The sequence below is a fragment of the Mesocricetus auratus genome, unplaced genomic scaffold (assembly GCF_017639785.1).
Source record: "Mesocricetus auratus isolate SY011 unplaced genomic scaffold, BCM_Maur_2.0 Super-Scaffold_100009, whole genome shotgun sequence".
NCBI lineage: Eukaryota > Metazoa > Chordata > Mammalia > Rodentia > Cricetidae > Mesocricetus > Mesocricetus auratus.
Window position 1 is genome coordinate 59,582,593 of NW_024429193.1, and position 14,461 is coordinate 59,597,053.

Consider the following 14,461-nt stretch of genomic DNA (forward strand, 5'->3'; position numbering starts at 1 on the left):
TTGCTACCTTCAATTCCCACGCCCCCATTTAATTGTACACATTTCCCCCTGAAAAAATATAATGCAATTACTTTGTTGTTTTCTTAGTTATAATCAAAACACAGTCATGCCCTAAACTGACTGCAAGTACACTGTACTTTAAGTGTTTAGCATATTACTTCTAAAAATTACTGGCTACATTTTCTGATATTTTTCAAAGGTAATTTTAACTACAAACTTTCTGTGTCTTGAGGAGACTATGGGTCAAACAGAAATTAAACACAGTCTTCTTCCTCCACATTCCTTCTTTTACCCAGGTGCTGGCCTTAGGACCATTCTGATATTTTCATATATGGAGCTGTGAACTGTAGGGATACAGGGCATATGTTGGTGAGTGGATGGCAAAGCAAAGCCAATTCCCTGGCTCTGTGGAAATCTTCCTTGTGTTTGCTCACACATTAATACAGCAAAGTTTCTTTCTATCCAACCTTTCCACTGCACACACCCCCCCCAATATTTCCACTGTAAATGGGCCAACATGGTCATTTTTTTGTGCTTTTTCTCTCACCTGCTCCAAGTACTGGGGATCAGAGTCATATACAGGCTAGGGAAGCACTAAATTACTGAGCTACACATCTTCAGCCCTGCTTATAAAATCTTATCAAAAAACATTCCATGAGTTATTTCTATAGTTGGCTATAAAAAAAAAGCCTATCAACCAAACCTAATTTACCAACTGAGAAAAGAAACAGGAATCCAGTTGTTTCCACCAAATTAGAGGTGATTCTGAAAGTACTCTGTCCATATCCCCAAGAGACATTCAGTAGGACCATAGATAAGAGGGATTAAGATACCTACAGCAGCACTCAGGAGGCAGAGGCAGGTGGATCTCTGTGAGTTCGAGGCCGGGCTGGACCAACAGCCTCCAAAACAATACAGAGAAACCCTGTCTCGTAAAATAAAAAAAAAAAAAAAAAGATACCTACAGAACATTCCATCCAATTCATGAAACTTGCCTAGAATAGATCATACTTTAAGACACAAAGCAACTTTTAACAAATACAAAAGAAAATAAATAATGTGAACAGGGTCTTACACTGTAGCCCAGTCTGGCTTCAAACATTCTATGTTACTTGCTTCCATCTCTTAAGTGATGAGATTTGAGTGTGAGCTACCATGCCCTTCTTGAAATAATTTATCATGTCATAGTGGAATAAAGATAGAAATCAGCATAAGAAAAACCATAGAAACTATACAAATACACAAGATTGAACAATACACTTTTGTAAGACCAGTGAGTTACTGAAGAAAGCACTTAAGAAATTTTAAAATTCCCAAAGTAAAACAAAAATGAAAGCACAACTTATCAGAAACCTTTATGACACAGTAAAACCAGTTCTAAGGGGAAAGTTTACAATTATGGATGTTTATATTTTGTTTAAAAATCAGAAAGATCTCAAAAAAAAAACCAATATACGTCAAGGTCTTTAAAAAAAAAGCCAAACTCAAAATTAGTAACTGCAAAACTAGGGCAGAAATTAATAAAACATAGTATAAAGGAACAATACATAAAGTTAGTTGTTTGAAGAAAAAAAATGGACAAACCCCTAGTCAAACTAACTGAAAGAGCATACCTCAACTAATAAAATTAAAATGAGAATTACAACAAATTTGGTCCAATGAAATCCAAAGGATAACAAATAAATACTTTAAAAACATAAATTTAGAAAAAAACTGGAAAATCTAGTTTATATAAGGCATATATAACCTCCCAAAATAAAATCAATAAGATACCACATAGATTTGCACTAATAAACAAAACTGATGAAGTAACAGAGTCTCCTAACACAAAAAAGCTCAGAACCTGAAAAATTAACAGCCAAATTCTTCCACTTTTCTTTATTTATTTTATGAAGGTAAGAGTTTGTCTTGGCTTATGGCTTGAGAGGGAAAGAGCCCGTCATGACTGGGAGGCACAGCAACAAGCAGAGCATATAAAAGGAGTGTCATTCTTGCACAGGGGCCATGCTGATCTCTGTATCATTAAACTTTATATATGTGCTGTTAAAGTAAACACAAATCATACCAAACTTTTATTTTTTAGATGTATCTTATTTATTATGTGCATTTTTTTAAATACACATGACTGCAGTACCCAGAGTACCAGAAGAGAGTGTCAGATCTCTTGGAACTGAAATTACAGGTGACCTGCCTGACATGGGTGCTAAGAATCCAAGTTCAGTCCTCTTCAATTCCAGCATGTGCTCTGAACCACTGAGTCATCTCTCTAGTACCTCTACCAAACTTTTAACGAAGAGCTAAAGCCAATGCTTCCAAAGCTGTTCTATAAAACAGAATGGTAAGAATCACTATCAAACTCATTCTATGAAGCTAATATTACCTTGATACTAAAACCAGATAAAACCACAGCAGAAGCCAGGAGGTGCTGGTGTGCACACCTTAGCCCCCAGAATGTAGTAGGCAGAGGAAAGCAGATCTCTGTGAGTTTGAAACCAGCCAGGTCTACAGAATGAGTTTCAGGATAGCCAGAGCTACACACAGGAAAACCCTGTCTCAAAAAACATAAAGGGGGGGGGGGGGGGAACACAACAGAAAAAGTAAACTACAGGCCAATTTTCCTGAGGGAAATGGAAATAGATGTTGTAGACTAGAATATTTGTTTAACTATGTAAAGATGTGTTGCATTTGTTTGCATTGCAAAGTAACTATATAAAGATGTGTTACATTTGTTTAACTATGTACGCATGTTGCTGTTTCACCTTGCCTGTCTAAGGCACCTGGTTTGGTCTAATAAAAAAAACTGAACAGCCAATAGATAGACAGAGGAGGGATAGGCAGGGCTGGAGGACACAGAGAAGAGAGAAAAGGGAGAAAAAGAGGTAAATGCCTGAGGCCACCCAGGCAGTCGCCAGTCAGACACAGAGGAAGCAGGAAAGAACAGAATGAAAAAAGACAAAAATCCCTGAGGCAATACATAGATGGAGAGAAACAAGTTAAAATAAGTTATAAAACAAGTTATAAGAGCTAGTGGGACAAGACTAAACTAAGGCTAAAGCATTCATAACTAGTAATACCTCTCCTTGTCATGATTTCGAGGCTGGCAGTCCAAGAAAGACTGCTACACATAGATACAAAATTTCTCTCTAATATTTCTTGCAAACTGAACTAAAGAACTCATTAAGAAGATCATATACCGCCAGGCATTGGTGGTGCACACCTTTAATCCCAGAACTCAGGAGGCAGAGGCAGGCGGATGTGGCATAGCAACAGAGTGCTTGCCTGCTGTCTGTGGGGCCCTCAGTGGAAACAAGAGAGATTAAGTGCCGTCAGAGCTGTCATTCTGTTCCATGCCTTGATTTTTGGTCTGACACGCTAGAAATAATAACATTCACAACCTTCATTTTATTTCTTCATTCCAGGACATGACTGAACACTGACATCAGGGACTCTAAAACAAGACAGTATGATCAACCAACCTTTAACTCTGTGTAGAAAGACAGAAAAGCAGGCAACAGGACAGAGTGTTACTGGATACAAGCTCAGACAGACAGACAATAAACCAAACTTCTTCCTTTCTTTCTTTCTTTCTTCCTTTTCTGTTGTTATTTTTGTTGTTGTTGTTGTTGTTGTTGTTTGAGACAGGGTTTCTCTGTGTACCTTTGGAGCCTGTCCAGGAACTTGCTTTATAGACCAGGCTGGCCTTGAACTCGCAGAGACCCACCTGCCTCTGCCTCCGAGTGCTGGGATTAAAGGTGCGCCATCACCACTGGCAATGCAAACTTTCTTTACAAAAAATAAAATAAAATAAAATAAAATAAAATAAAATAAAAAGCTAAATGGTAAGAACTAATCAGAGAAGAAAAGCAGACAAAAAATATCAGGCAGGTGGCACACATCTCTGACTACAGCATGAGAGGTTACAGTGGCAGCCTGAGAATGAAAAGATGGATCAGTCAGTAAAGTGGAAGAACTGAGTTCAGATCCTTAGCACTCACGCAAAATAAATAAATACACAAACAAACAAACAAATAAGCAAGCAAGCAGGACGCCATTGTATGTCTGTAATCCCAGTGCTAGAGAGACAGACAGGAGGATTTCTGGAGCTGGCCTCCACTGGTATGTGAGCACACACATACACATACATACCTAGAAAAAGTTAGTCTTACATAACATGACATAGGCAGGATTTAACTTTTTAAATTTATTATTAACGTGTATGTGAGCACATATGCCATGGTATCCATGTGGAGGTCAGGGAACAACTCTATGGACTCAGAGAGATAGAGGAATGAAGTGTTTTTTCTTTTCTTATTATTTATTTCTATCTTAATTTTATTACTTTTTAGCTTTCCTTTAAAGCAGAAACACTACAAGAGTGGGGGTAGATATGGAGGGACTGGGAGATGAGTGGGATTGGGATATATGATGTGAAATTCCCAAATATTAATAAATAAATAAACAAACAGAGCAGTGACTTTATTGGAGCCTGCTGTATTCCAGGCTTATTCTAACATATGAGCTTGCAATTATTCACAACTCCAGTTCCAGAGGTTCTGATGCCTCTTCTGATCTCTGAGAACACTAAACACACACATGGTGCACATACATACATTACTTATACATAAAAAAATCTGAAATAAGAACAAAGGGTACAACACAGACAGACAGACAGACACACACACACGTAAATGTAATTTTAAAAATGAAAAAAAAATTAAGTAAATCTTTCAGCCTCTAACCTTATATATTTGAAACTCTAAAAATAATCTAACCTTTGATAGGGGTTCTTTCTGTCTCTCTGTCTCTCTCCTGTTTTAAAGCTCTCTTTCTATACAGTGTTCATGTACTGCCTTTCAATCAGAACTACACAGCTCCATTCCTACTTGTCTCTGGGCACTGGGCAGGTACACAGCACTGTTAAATGCTTTCAAAATCTGTTATGATTGTTCCTAGTGATAGTAAGTTGTGTTTATATTATAAGCACTCTTTCTCTATGTTTATTTCCTGCAAATAAGCAAGAACTAGGGATAGAACAATTTCACTCACTAATTAGTCATTCTTACACCCTCTCTTAACACTCAAATTGCCTTGAGCAAACCCACTGTCAGTCAAACAGTACTTCCACTGATGACTGGATCAAAATATGCGCATTAATGACTGTGATTAGTGCTGAAGGAAAGGTGAGATCTGCCAAACAAACAGCTGTGACTGTTAAAAATTATTTCTTAAACTATGTACAAGCTCACTCAGTAGTCCAATAAGCAACATTCCTATGCTACCTCCCTCTGGTGTTCCAATGTTCGATCTAAAAACCAGCTCTATTGCACGGTGCAAGCTCAGCTGGAAATGAGAAAGCAGCAGACACAAGCAGCACGGACAAAACCAGTCCTTGGGTATACTAAGAGCTGCCTAGTGTTTGGCAGCTGAACCAACACAATAATGCCACCAAGCCTGAAGTACAGCTTGTACCGGGGTGCTGTTTGTACTCCCAGGTTGACCTTGACCCTAACCTCTGAGCTCCAAGCATTCTGATCACCAATGCTGGGTTTCCTATACAGCCTGCTTGTAATAGGACCAGCATCTGGTTTCTGAGCACACTGAGTCTGGCTTCCCAGTGCAAAGTACCCACAACCATTTGATAGCTGAAGAAATGGCAGAGACAAAGAAGTACCTGCCTGTGGAGACCTCAGAACTGCACTGGCTGCATCCACAGACCTGTATCCATACTGTGCTGCTCATGGATTCTGTCTGGAATGCCATTCACCTATCAAGATCCTGCACTGGTAGGAGGGTATACTTGCACCTAAGCAATCTTGGCTGCACACAGTTCCTAGACAGCCCCCAGTCGTATACAGGACTCCCTGCAGGTATCCTGCCTACCTAGTGCTGTCTCAACAGAAGTTAGAACCTGAAGTCCTTTTGGCAACAGCCACTGACAACTAAACAACTTAAGAGCAGTCAAGGTAAAAGGAAAGTAAGTGGAAGACCACAGGAGACAGGAAGCAGGTAATGGCCATTAAGGAACTGGAGAAGCCAGCAGGAAAGTGCTAGAGAACTGTCAAAGTGTTCCAGGCCAAGGGTCTCAGATGCCAACCTGAGTTCTTCAACTGACTTACGCTAAGAGCCAAGGATTCCAATACCCAAGCCTGCATGGGCTGTAATACTGCAGGTGCCACTTGCCAATGCTTCTGTCTAACGACTACTACAACTTGCTGCTATCTATCAGACACTTTGGGAACACAAAAGCTGCTGGAACTACTTGCCTCTCACTATTATTATCCAGGCAGAGGAAAGACCCCCTCAGCAAGTGACTTCAGGAAGGATAAGCGGTAAAAGGAAGACTGAGAACTTCAATTCGACCGTTCAAGGAGGAATTTAAAGAAACGAACAGTGCTGGGGCTGGAGAGATGGCTCAGTGGTTAAGAGCACTGACTGCTCTTCTAGAAGTCCTGAGTTCAATTCCCAGCATCCACATGGCAGCTCACAACTGACTGTAACTCCAGTTCTGGGAGATCTGACATACTCATACAGACATACATGCAGGCAAAACACCAATGCAAATGAAATAAAAATAAGTAAATATTTTTTTAAAAAGAGACTAAAACTTAAAAAAAAAGAAAAGGAACAGCTCAAGAATGTGATAGTCTGTGACTATGAAACATCTCAGAGACAAAAGAAAACAATACCAAGGTGAGTTACAGGAAAAAGGATTGTTATATTTTTCCTTTTGTTTTCAGACTGAAATCCCAACTGTTTTACTAAAATACAAACATTGTTACTAAATATCCAACCACCAAAAAAAAAGGATACTTTTTAGGTTACAGTGTGTAACCTTAGGTGAGTAATCTAATGCCTCTGGTCTCACTAACCACAGAGAGAAAGTGAGCCTAACAGATCTGCTCTGATGAAATGGCAGCCAGCAGCTACCCAACTCTAGTCCCCGTTCTAAACAATCCTTTCCCATGAGGGCTTTGGCTAACATTATACTGTCTCAATTATCTTACTGAAAATTCACCTCAAGATCCCAAAGCTAGAAATAAACACTGCCCTGAAACAAAACCTTAAGCACCACCAGTACACAAAGACAATGCCCATCGATTCATCCTTTTGTTCATTCTCAGGGTTTCTCACAGCCTCAGCATTCTTGACATGTGGGCCTACAGCAGGTTTAGCAGCAGCTCTGTCTGCTACTTACCAGATGACAGCTGCAGTCCTCCCCCAGCCCCCAGCTGTAAAATCAAAAACTGTCTACAGAGATTGCTAAATGTTCCCTGAAGAGCAAAATGGCCCCAATCAAACTCCACTGTGATACATCTCTCCTTCATTTCTTAGAACTGAGCTGTGGAAAGATGAAATGCACTATTATTATTAAATCCCTTCTAACTTGACAATACAGAAAAAGAAGCAACCCAGTTCTCCTTACAAGCTGTCTGCCTGAACCTGAACAAAAGTAAAAGGTCATTAAAAAGTCAACTAAACATAAAGAAACGCAAAGTGTTCGCATCCTGTAGGCATTTATGCTCCCAAAGGAACTTTATCTGCAATAAGCTTAAGGGTTTTTTTGTTTTTCCCTTCCTCATACTAAGAAAGTCCTGCAAAATTCCCCAGTATATACATATGTGCTAACCTGAATTTTGAGGCTATAACTAATCTCCCATCCTTAAAAATACAAATTTGTATCCAGGACAGGCTCCAAAACAATACAGAGAAACCCTGTCTCGAAAAACCAAAAAATAAAAAAATACAAATTTGTTAGGCAAGTCAGTTCATACCAGTAATCCTAACAGAGACAAGAAGACTGCTAAGAGTTCAAGGCAGCCTAAGCTACATATTGAGATAACAAGTTTCACTCTGGACTACAGAGTGAAACACTATCTAAAATAAGTAGAATATATCTCACATCTGTAATCCAACACCCAGCACTAGGATCTGAAGGTCAAGATTATCCTGTGTTACTCAGTGAGTTTGAAGCCACACAAGCCTGATGATTAGAATTAAATCCCTGGAGTCCATCGTAGAATGAGAGAACTAGCTCCCAAAAGCTGTCCTCAAACCTCTGCACAGGCACCATGATGTACACGCCCATATACTTATGTCACACACGCACGCACATACGCACTTGACAAATAAAATTTTTAGAATAAAATGAAACAATGTTATTTCTTAATCTTACATAAAGCACACTTGTTGACTGACACTTTATGTTCAAACATAGCACTGCATTTAATATTACTAGGACCTTTTTTGTTTTTTGGGTTTTTTTGGACAGAATCTCACATGTGTCCCAGGCTGGCCTTGAACTCATTATATAGCAGAAAATGACTTTGAATTCTTGATCCTCCTGCTCTGCCTCCCAAGTGTGGGGATTAAAGGCATGCGTCACCAACACCTAGCCAAGGTCCCTAATCTTAATTTAATGTTTTAATGAAGAAAAGCATCACTTGCCTCCACAACTCTAGTCTTTTATTATGTATCATGTGCAATCCACAATAGTACAAGAGCCTCAGAAGAGCCTCAGGTGTGTCTGAGACATCTTGTGGCCAAAGTCATGGGATGGCTGCAAAGCCTCTTCAGCAAAACAACCATTGTTTTCCACAAGGATTCTTCAAGGTCAAAGAACTTCTAAAAACCAGCTAATATCTACCCCATACAGTGATTCTGCTAAATCCCTATACCATCAGGTTGTCAGACTTGGTGAAGTGCCTTTATCTTGCTGGTCCATATTTTGTCTTGTTTTTTTGATCGCAGGTTTCATGTAGCTAGGCTGCTTCCAAACTGTATATTGGGGGTGGCTCAGAACTCCTGATTCTCTTATCTCCTGCTTGGATTAGAGATGTGCTACCACCACTGTCACACCATGCTCTTTGAGATCTCTAAGAAGCTATAATAAGGGCTGGAGCTATAGATCAATAGCAGAGCTCCTGCCTAGCATGTGAAAGGCCTTGCATTCAATCCTTAATAACTTTAGTTGGGTATCGTTGGGTATCTCTGTGAGTTCGAGGCCAGTCTGGTCTACAGAGCGAGTTCCAGGACAGCCTCCAAAACCATACAGAGAAACCCTGTCTCAGGGAAAGAAAAAAAAGAAAGAAAGAAAAGAAAAAAGATTAGGGACCTTGATAGAAGGTGGTGGCACACACCTTTAATCCCAGCACTATGTAGACAAAGGCAGGTGGATCTCTGTGAGTACAAGGCCAGCCTGGTCTACAGAGCGAGTCCCAGGACTGGCTCCATAGCTACTGAGAAACCCTGACTCAAAAAAAAATAATTAGTTAATTAATTAGGGACCTTGGTATGAGGAAATACTTTGTGTAACTTTCGAGAAACACTCCTTAATCATGTAGACATTACAGATATTAAGTCACAGATAACAAAGTAAGGTAATTTAATGGTTAGCATCTTTGAAACTTATCTCAAATCACTAATTTATCCTCCAGTTCTTAAGAAATTTGCCATTTAGCCACCTTTATTACAAGATGATCAGAATGTTTTCCTATATTGGAGCCATTGTAAATACAACACAATTATTAATACTTGCCCTTCATAAGTAGCTAGCAAACGACCAAATGAGGTAACATTACTTACCAAAAAGGACATTTATTATAACAAAGAAGATGCTATAACAGAGAACTAGGAACTGAAAGGGAACCCACTAGTCCCTTTCAGCTGAGTCAGAGGTAAACAATATCCCAGCAGTCTGTAACTAAACTTGTCTGTCATCTAGATTTGGGAAATGTCCTGATTTCCATGAAACATTTAAGAGCCAAGCTAGTTTCATCAATATCCAAAGCTGGCTACTCTACTATATAATTATCACTACCAGATTCAACCTTGTAAGACCTCTATATAAAAGAGAATGGGGTGGACAGTAGTCTGTGGTGTACAGCACACCCTTACATTCCTTGAAACAGCCATCTGTGGGATTCTGTCCAGACATTGTGTGTGTGTGTGCGTGTGCCATTGCTATAACAGTATTAGATCCCCTGGAACTGGAGCCACAGACAGCTGTGAGCTGCCATGTGGTGGTGGGAACCAAACCTGGGTCCTCTGGAAGAGCAGCCAGCTCAACTGCTGAGCCGTCTCTCCAGCCCCAGTCATCCTTTCAATGCAGTATAATTACCCCCATTAGTTTGGGGCCCACATTGTCTCTCAATAAAATGGTCAGATGAAGTAAAAGCTTCTGGAAATTTCCTTCAAGTATTTCTTTTGTCATCTGATGACCAAAAATATACATGCCATTCTACCTTGTCAAATATAAACCTGAATTCTTCAGACAATGTAATCAGAACCTTTTATTTTAAAATTCTGAAGCTGAGCATACCAGCACACCCCTTTAGCCCCAGCATTAGGGAGGCAGAAGCAACCAGATCTCTGTGAATTTGAGGCCAGCCTGTTCTACATAGTGAATTCCAGGACAACCAGAGAGAGACACTATCTCAAAAAAAAAAAAAACAAAAAAAAACAAAAAAAACAAAAAAAACAAAAAAAAAAAACAAGAAAATAAGTAAATAAATAAATATATAAATAAAGGCCTATGCTAAAGGAGCCCTGCCATCCAGCACTCAGAAGGCTGAATTTTAGGCCAGCATGATCTACATATTAAGCTCCAGGACAGCTAAGATCCTGTCTCAAACAAAAATACAACCCACTTCCAATCCCAAGTATGGTACTCACCACTTTTTACTAGAATTATTTCATCATTAATATGAAAACACTGCTATTACAAGCAATTCCTAAGGGATTCACTTGGAGATTCTTCTTTGAGGCATAAAGAAGTAACAGTGGCACTGAGTAGAGTTTTGTTTTACATTCCCTTCAATACTTTCTCATTTCTTGGTATCCTCTTTCTAAATGAACCTTTTGTTCTCTTCTCAGGGATGATACAAACTAAAGACACCCAGCTAAAAGAAAGAGAGACCAGGAGAAGCAGTGAGAAGTGTTTCTCCACCAAATGAATGTGCTTCAGCTGACAAGTCATTTAATTACATAGCATTGGGCATACTTCACTCTCAGTCATGAACCTTCAAGTTACTTAGGCCCATGTAGCCTTCAGAGGAAAATGATAAACAAAAACTAAGAGCAGTTTCAGGGATAGACTCTGGATAAGCTATTTCAGTTGCCTTTGGGTACTTAAAACTACATCAAGATGTAGACTCAGTTGGTGGAATGTCTGCCTCGCACGAATGAGGCCCTGAGAACCACACAAGCTGTAATGGCATATATGCTTTATCTAACACCTGAATCCCAGCCTGTGTGAGATTGGGCAGGAGGATCAGAAATTCAAGGTCAGAGAATTTGAAGCTAGCTTGAGCTATGTGAGAATCTCAATCTCTCTCTCTCTCTCTCTCTCTCTCTCTCTCTCTCTCTCTCTCTCTCTCAGGTAAAGAAGTAAGAAAGGAGGGTGAGGGAGGGATGGAAGAAACAAGGGAGGAGGCAGGAAGGTAGACAAGCAAATATCAAAAAGTGCTACATCCCGGATTGGGAAAGGAGAAGAAACAAGAGCTGGGAAACCTTACAACCTCTTAATTGTAGTAGCACATCTGAGACCCTGAATTCAATCCGCAGCCCCACCCCCACAAAAGCAGGGGCAAGGCTAACATAAGCTGGTGTTCAGTAAGCACAGCACTAATAAGTGACAGTTCTGGTCATCCAGCTATTGCAGGAGTCAGTACCCTCTAAGGCTGTGAATTTAGTGAAGACAATGAAAAACTTTATCCATGATAAACTGAGTCTACTTATCCTCATACGACTGTCAGATTTCCCACATCATTCATCCAGTTCAAGGAATTATGAATGCCTACTTATGTGGGTTCTCACAATAACAGAATCTCAAGTTTACATTAGGATTTATCTGTTTAAAACCTTCCATGTAGTCCTATATAGATATAATTATATGAAGATCATGTTACCAGTGTTTGAGGTGGTTTATCAATAGCAGAGACAATTTTGTACTGAACAGTAAACTTAATTGACCAGTTCTTCTGATAAGCATCTCCAAAATAACTGCCTGAGATTACAGATTTTAAAAGTCCATGAAACTGCTGGGCAGTGGTGGCACATGCCTTTAATTCCAGCACTCAGGAGGCAGAGGCAGGCGGATCTCTGTGAGTTCGAGACCAGCCTGAGCTAGTTCCAGGACAGCCTCCAAAGCCACAGAGAAACCCTGTCTCAAAAAAAAAAAAAAAAAAAAAAAAAACCAAAAAAAAGCCCATGAAACAAAATGAAAGTCACCACTAGTTCCCGAATAAATCAAAACTAAATCTGGCCAGATATGGTAGTGAAAACCTTTAATCCCAGCACTGGGGGAGGCAGAGGCAAGAGGACCTATGAGTTCAAGGCCAGCCTCGTCTGCCTATTAAGTTTCAGGTCAGCCAGGATTATGCAGTGAAACTCTCTCTCAAAAAACAGCAGCCTGGCCGGACGTTGGTGGTGCACGCCTTTAATCCCAGCACTCGGGAGGCAGAGGCAGGCGGGTCTCTGTGAGTTCAAGGCCAGCCTGGTCTACCAAGGGAGTTCCAGAACAGCCTCCAAGACAATACAGAGAAACCCTGTCTCGAAAAACCAAAACAAAAAACAAAAACAAAAAAACAGCCTGGCATGGTGGCACATGCCCTTAACCTCAGCACTTGGGAGGCAGAGGCAAGATTTCTCTGGGAGTTGGAGGCCAGCCTGCTCTGCAGAGCAAGTTCCAGGACAGCCAGAACCAAATACAGAGGTCCTGGCTCAGAAAAAAAAAAAAGAAGAAAAAAAAATCTAACTCTGATATCACCACACCTTTTCCTAAAAATACATAACAACACTAACCACTGTACACCACAGTGACTACAATTAACAGAGAATTTTCAAATTGCTAAAAAGGCCTGGAGAGATGGCTCAGCAGTTAAGAGGATTGGCTGCTCTTCCAGAGGACCTGAGTTCAAAGACAGCTCACAACTGCCTGTAACTCCACACCAATGTACATAAAATAAATTTTAAAAAATCTTTCTATGTACTGAGAACTTCCATAATAAAAAGTTAGCTATACATATTGTTTTAAAAAAAATAAAATAGCTAACACAACAGATTCAGTGTCCACAAATGAAAAGTAAGTGAGGTGGGATCTGTTCAGTGGGTACAGGCACTTGCTGCCAAGTCTACCAAGCCTACCTCCCTACAGGATCCATGTGGTGGAAGGACAGATCGGACTGACAAAAGTTGTCACCTAATCTTCACACTGGCACCATGGTACCCATTCATGAACATGCACACATACAATAAACAAATAAATATAAATAATAAAAAAAAAGTGTAGCTGGGCGGTGGTGATACACACCATTAATCCCAGCACTATGAAGGCAGAAGCAGGCGGATCTTCATGAGTTCGATGCCAGCCTGGTCTACAAAGTGAGTTCTAGGACAGGCTCCAAAGCTACAGAGAAACCCTGTTGCAAAAAAAAAAAAAAAAAAAAAAAGAAATAAAACTAAACAAATCGAAAAATGTGAGATAACTTATGTCAAACTCAATTAGTCATTCCATCATATTGTACCCCATAACTACAATTTTGTCAGCTAAAGACAACAAAGATTTACTCAGTAGTCTCCTTTCTTCTTCAACCTATACTTTCATTTGCTATCTCCAGGTCTTGCAGACTCTCAAAGCTGAATTATACCTGCTCTTCAAAACTCAAGTCAACTCTACTCATCTGGCACAGTTGTCCAATGACACCAATGCAACCATATCTTCCTCTCTAAAACTGAAAGCACATATTATCTGTCCTCATTTACTTTGCTGCCATACATTATAGCATTTCTGTGAATCACTGACTTCATATAGACTACAAGATAGTTCCATTAAGAAACATGTTGCTAGCTGGGTGATGGTGGCATACAGCCTTAAATCCCAGCACTCAGGAAGCAGAGGGAGGCAGATTTCTGAGTTCAAGGCCAGCCTGATCTACAGACTGAGTTCTAGAACAGCCAGGGCTACACAGAAAAACCCAGTCTCCAAAAATAAAAATAAACAAACAAAAAAGAATCATGTTGCTGGGGTGGGAATAAAAGGGTGTTGCCTGTAATTCCAGTAACAGGAGGCTTAGACAGGACTGAGTTCAAAACTAGCCAGAGCTCTCTATATAAAGAGAAATAAATAAATACCTTAAGACTGTTCAGGATATTTACCAACCCCACATCTGACAGAGGGCTGATCTCCAAAACTTACAAAGAAGCTAGTCTCCAAAAACACCAAATAACCCAATTAAAAAATAGGGTATAGAGCCTGGTGTTGGCGCACACCTTTAATCCCAGCACTCAGGAGGCAGAGGTAGGTGGATCTCTGTGAGTTTTGAGGCCAGCCTGGTCTACAGATCGAGTTCCAGGACAGCCTCCAAAACAATAAGAGAAACCCTGTCTCGAAAAACAAAAAACAAAAACAAAAAAAGTGGGGTATAGAACTAAATAGAGAATTCTTAATAGAGGAGTCTAAAAT

General features: G+C 39.9%; 1 protein-coding gene and 1 pseudogene across 1 annotated transcript in view; both read right to left on the bottom strand.

Moving 5' to 3' along the window:
• Window positions 1-14,461, bottom strand: part of Rnf115 (ring finger protein 115) — a 53,077-nt gene that overhangs the window by 33,957 nt on the left and 4,659 nt on the right. The window lies entirely within an intron of this gene.
• On the bottom strand, window positions 1,957-2,056 carry LOC121142489 (annotated as a pseudogene).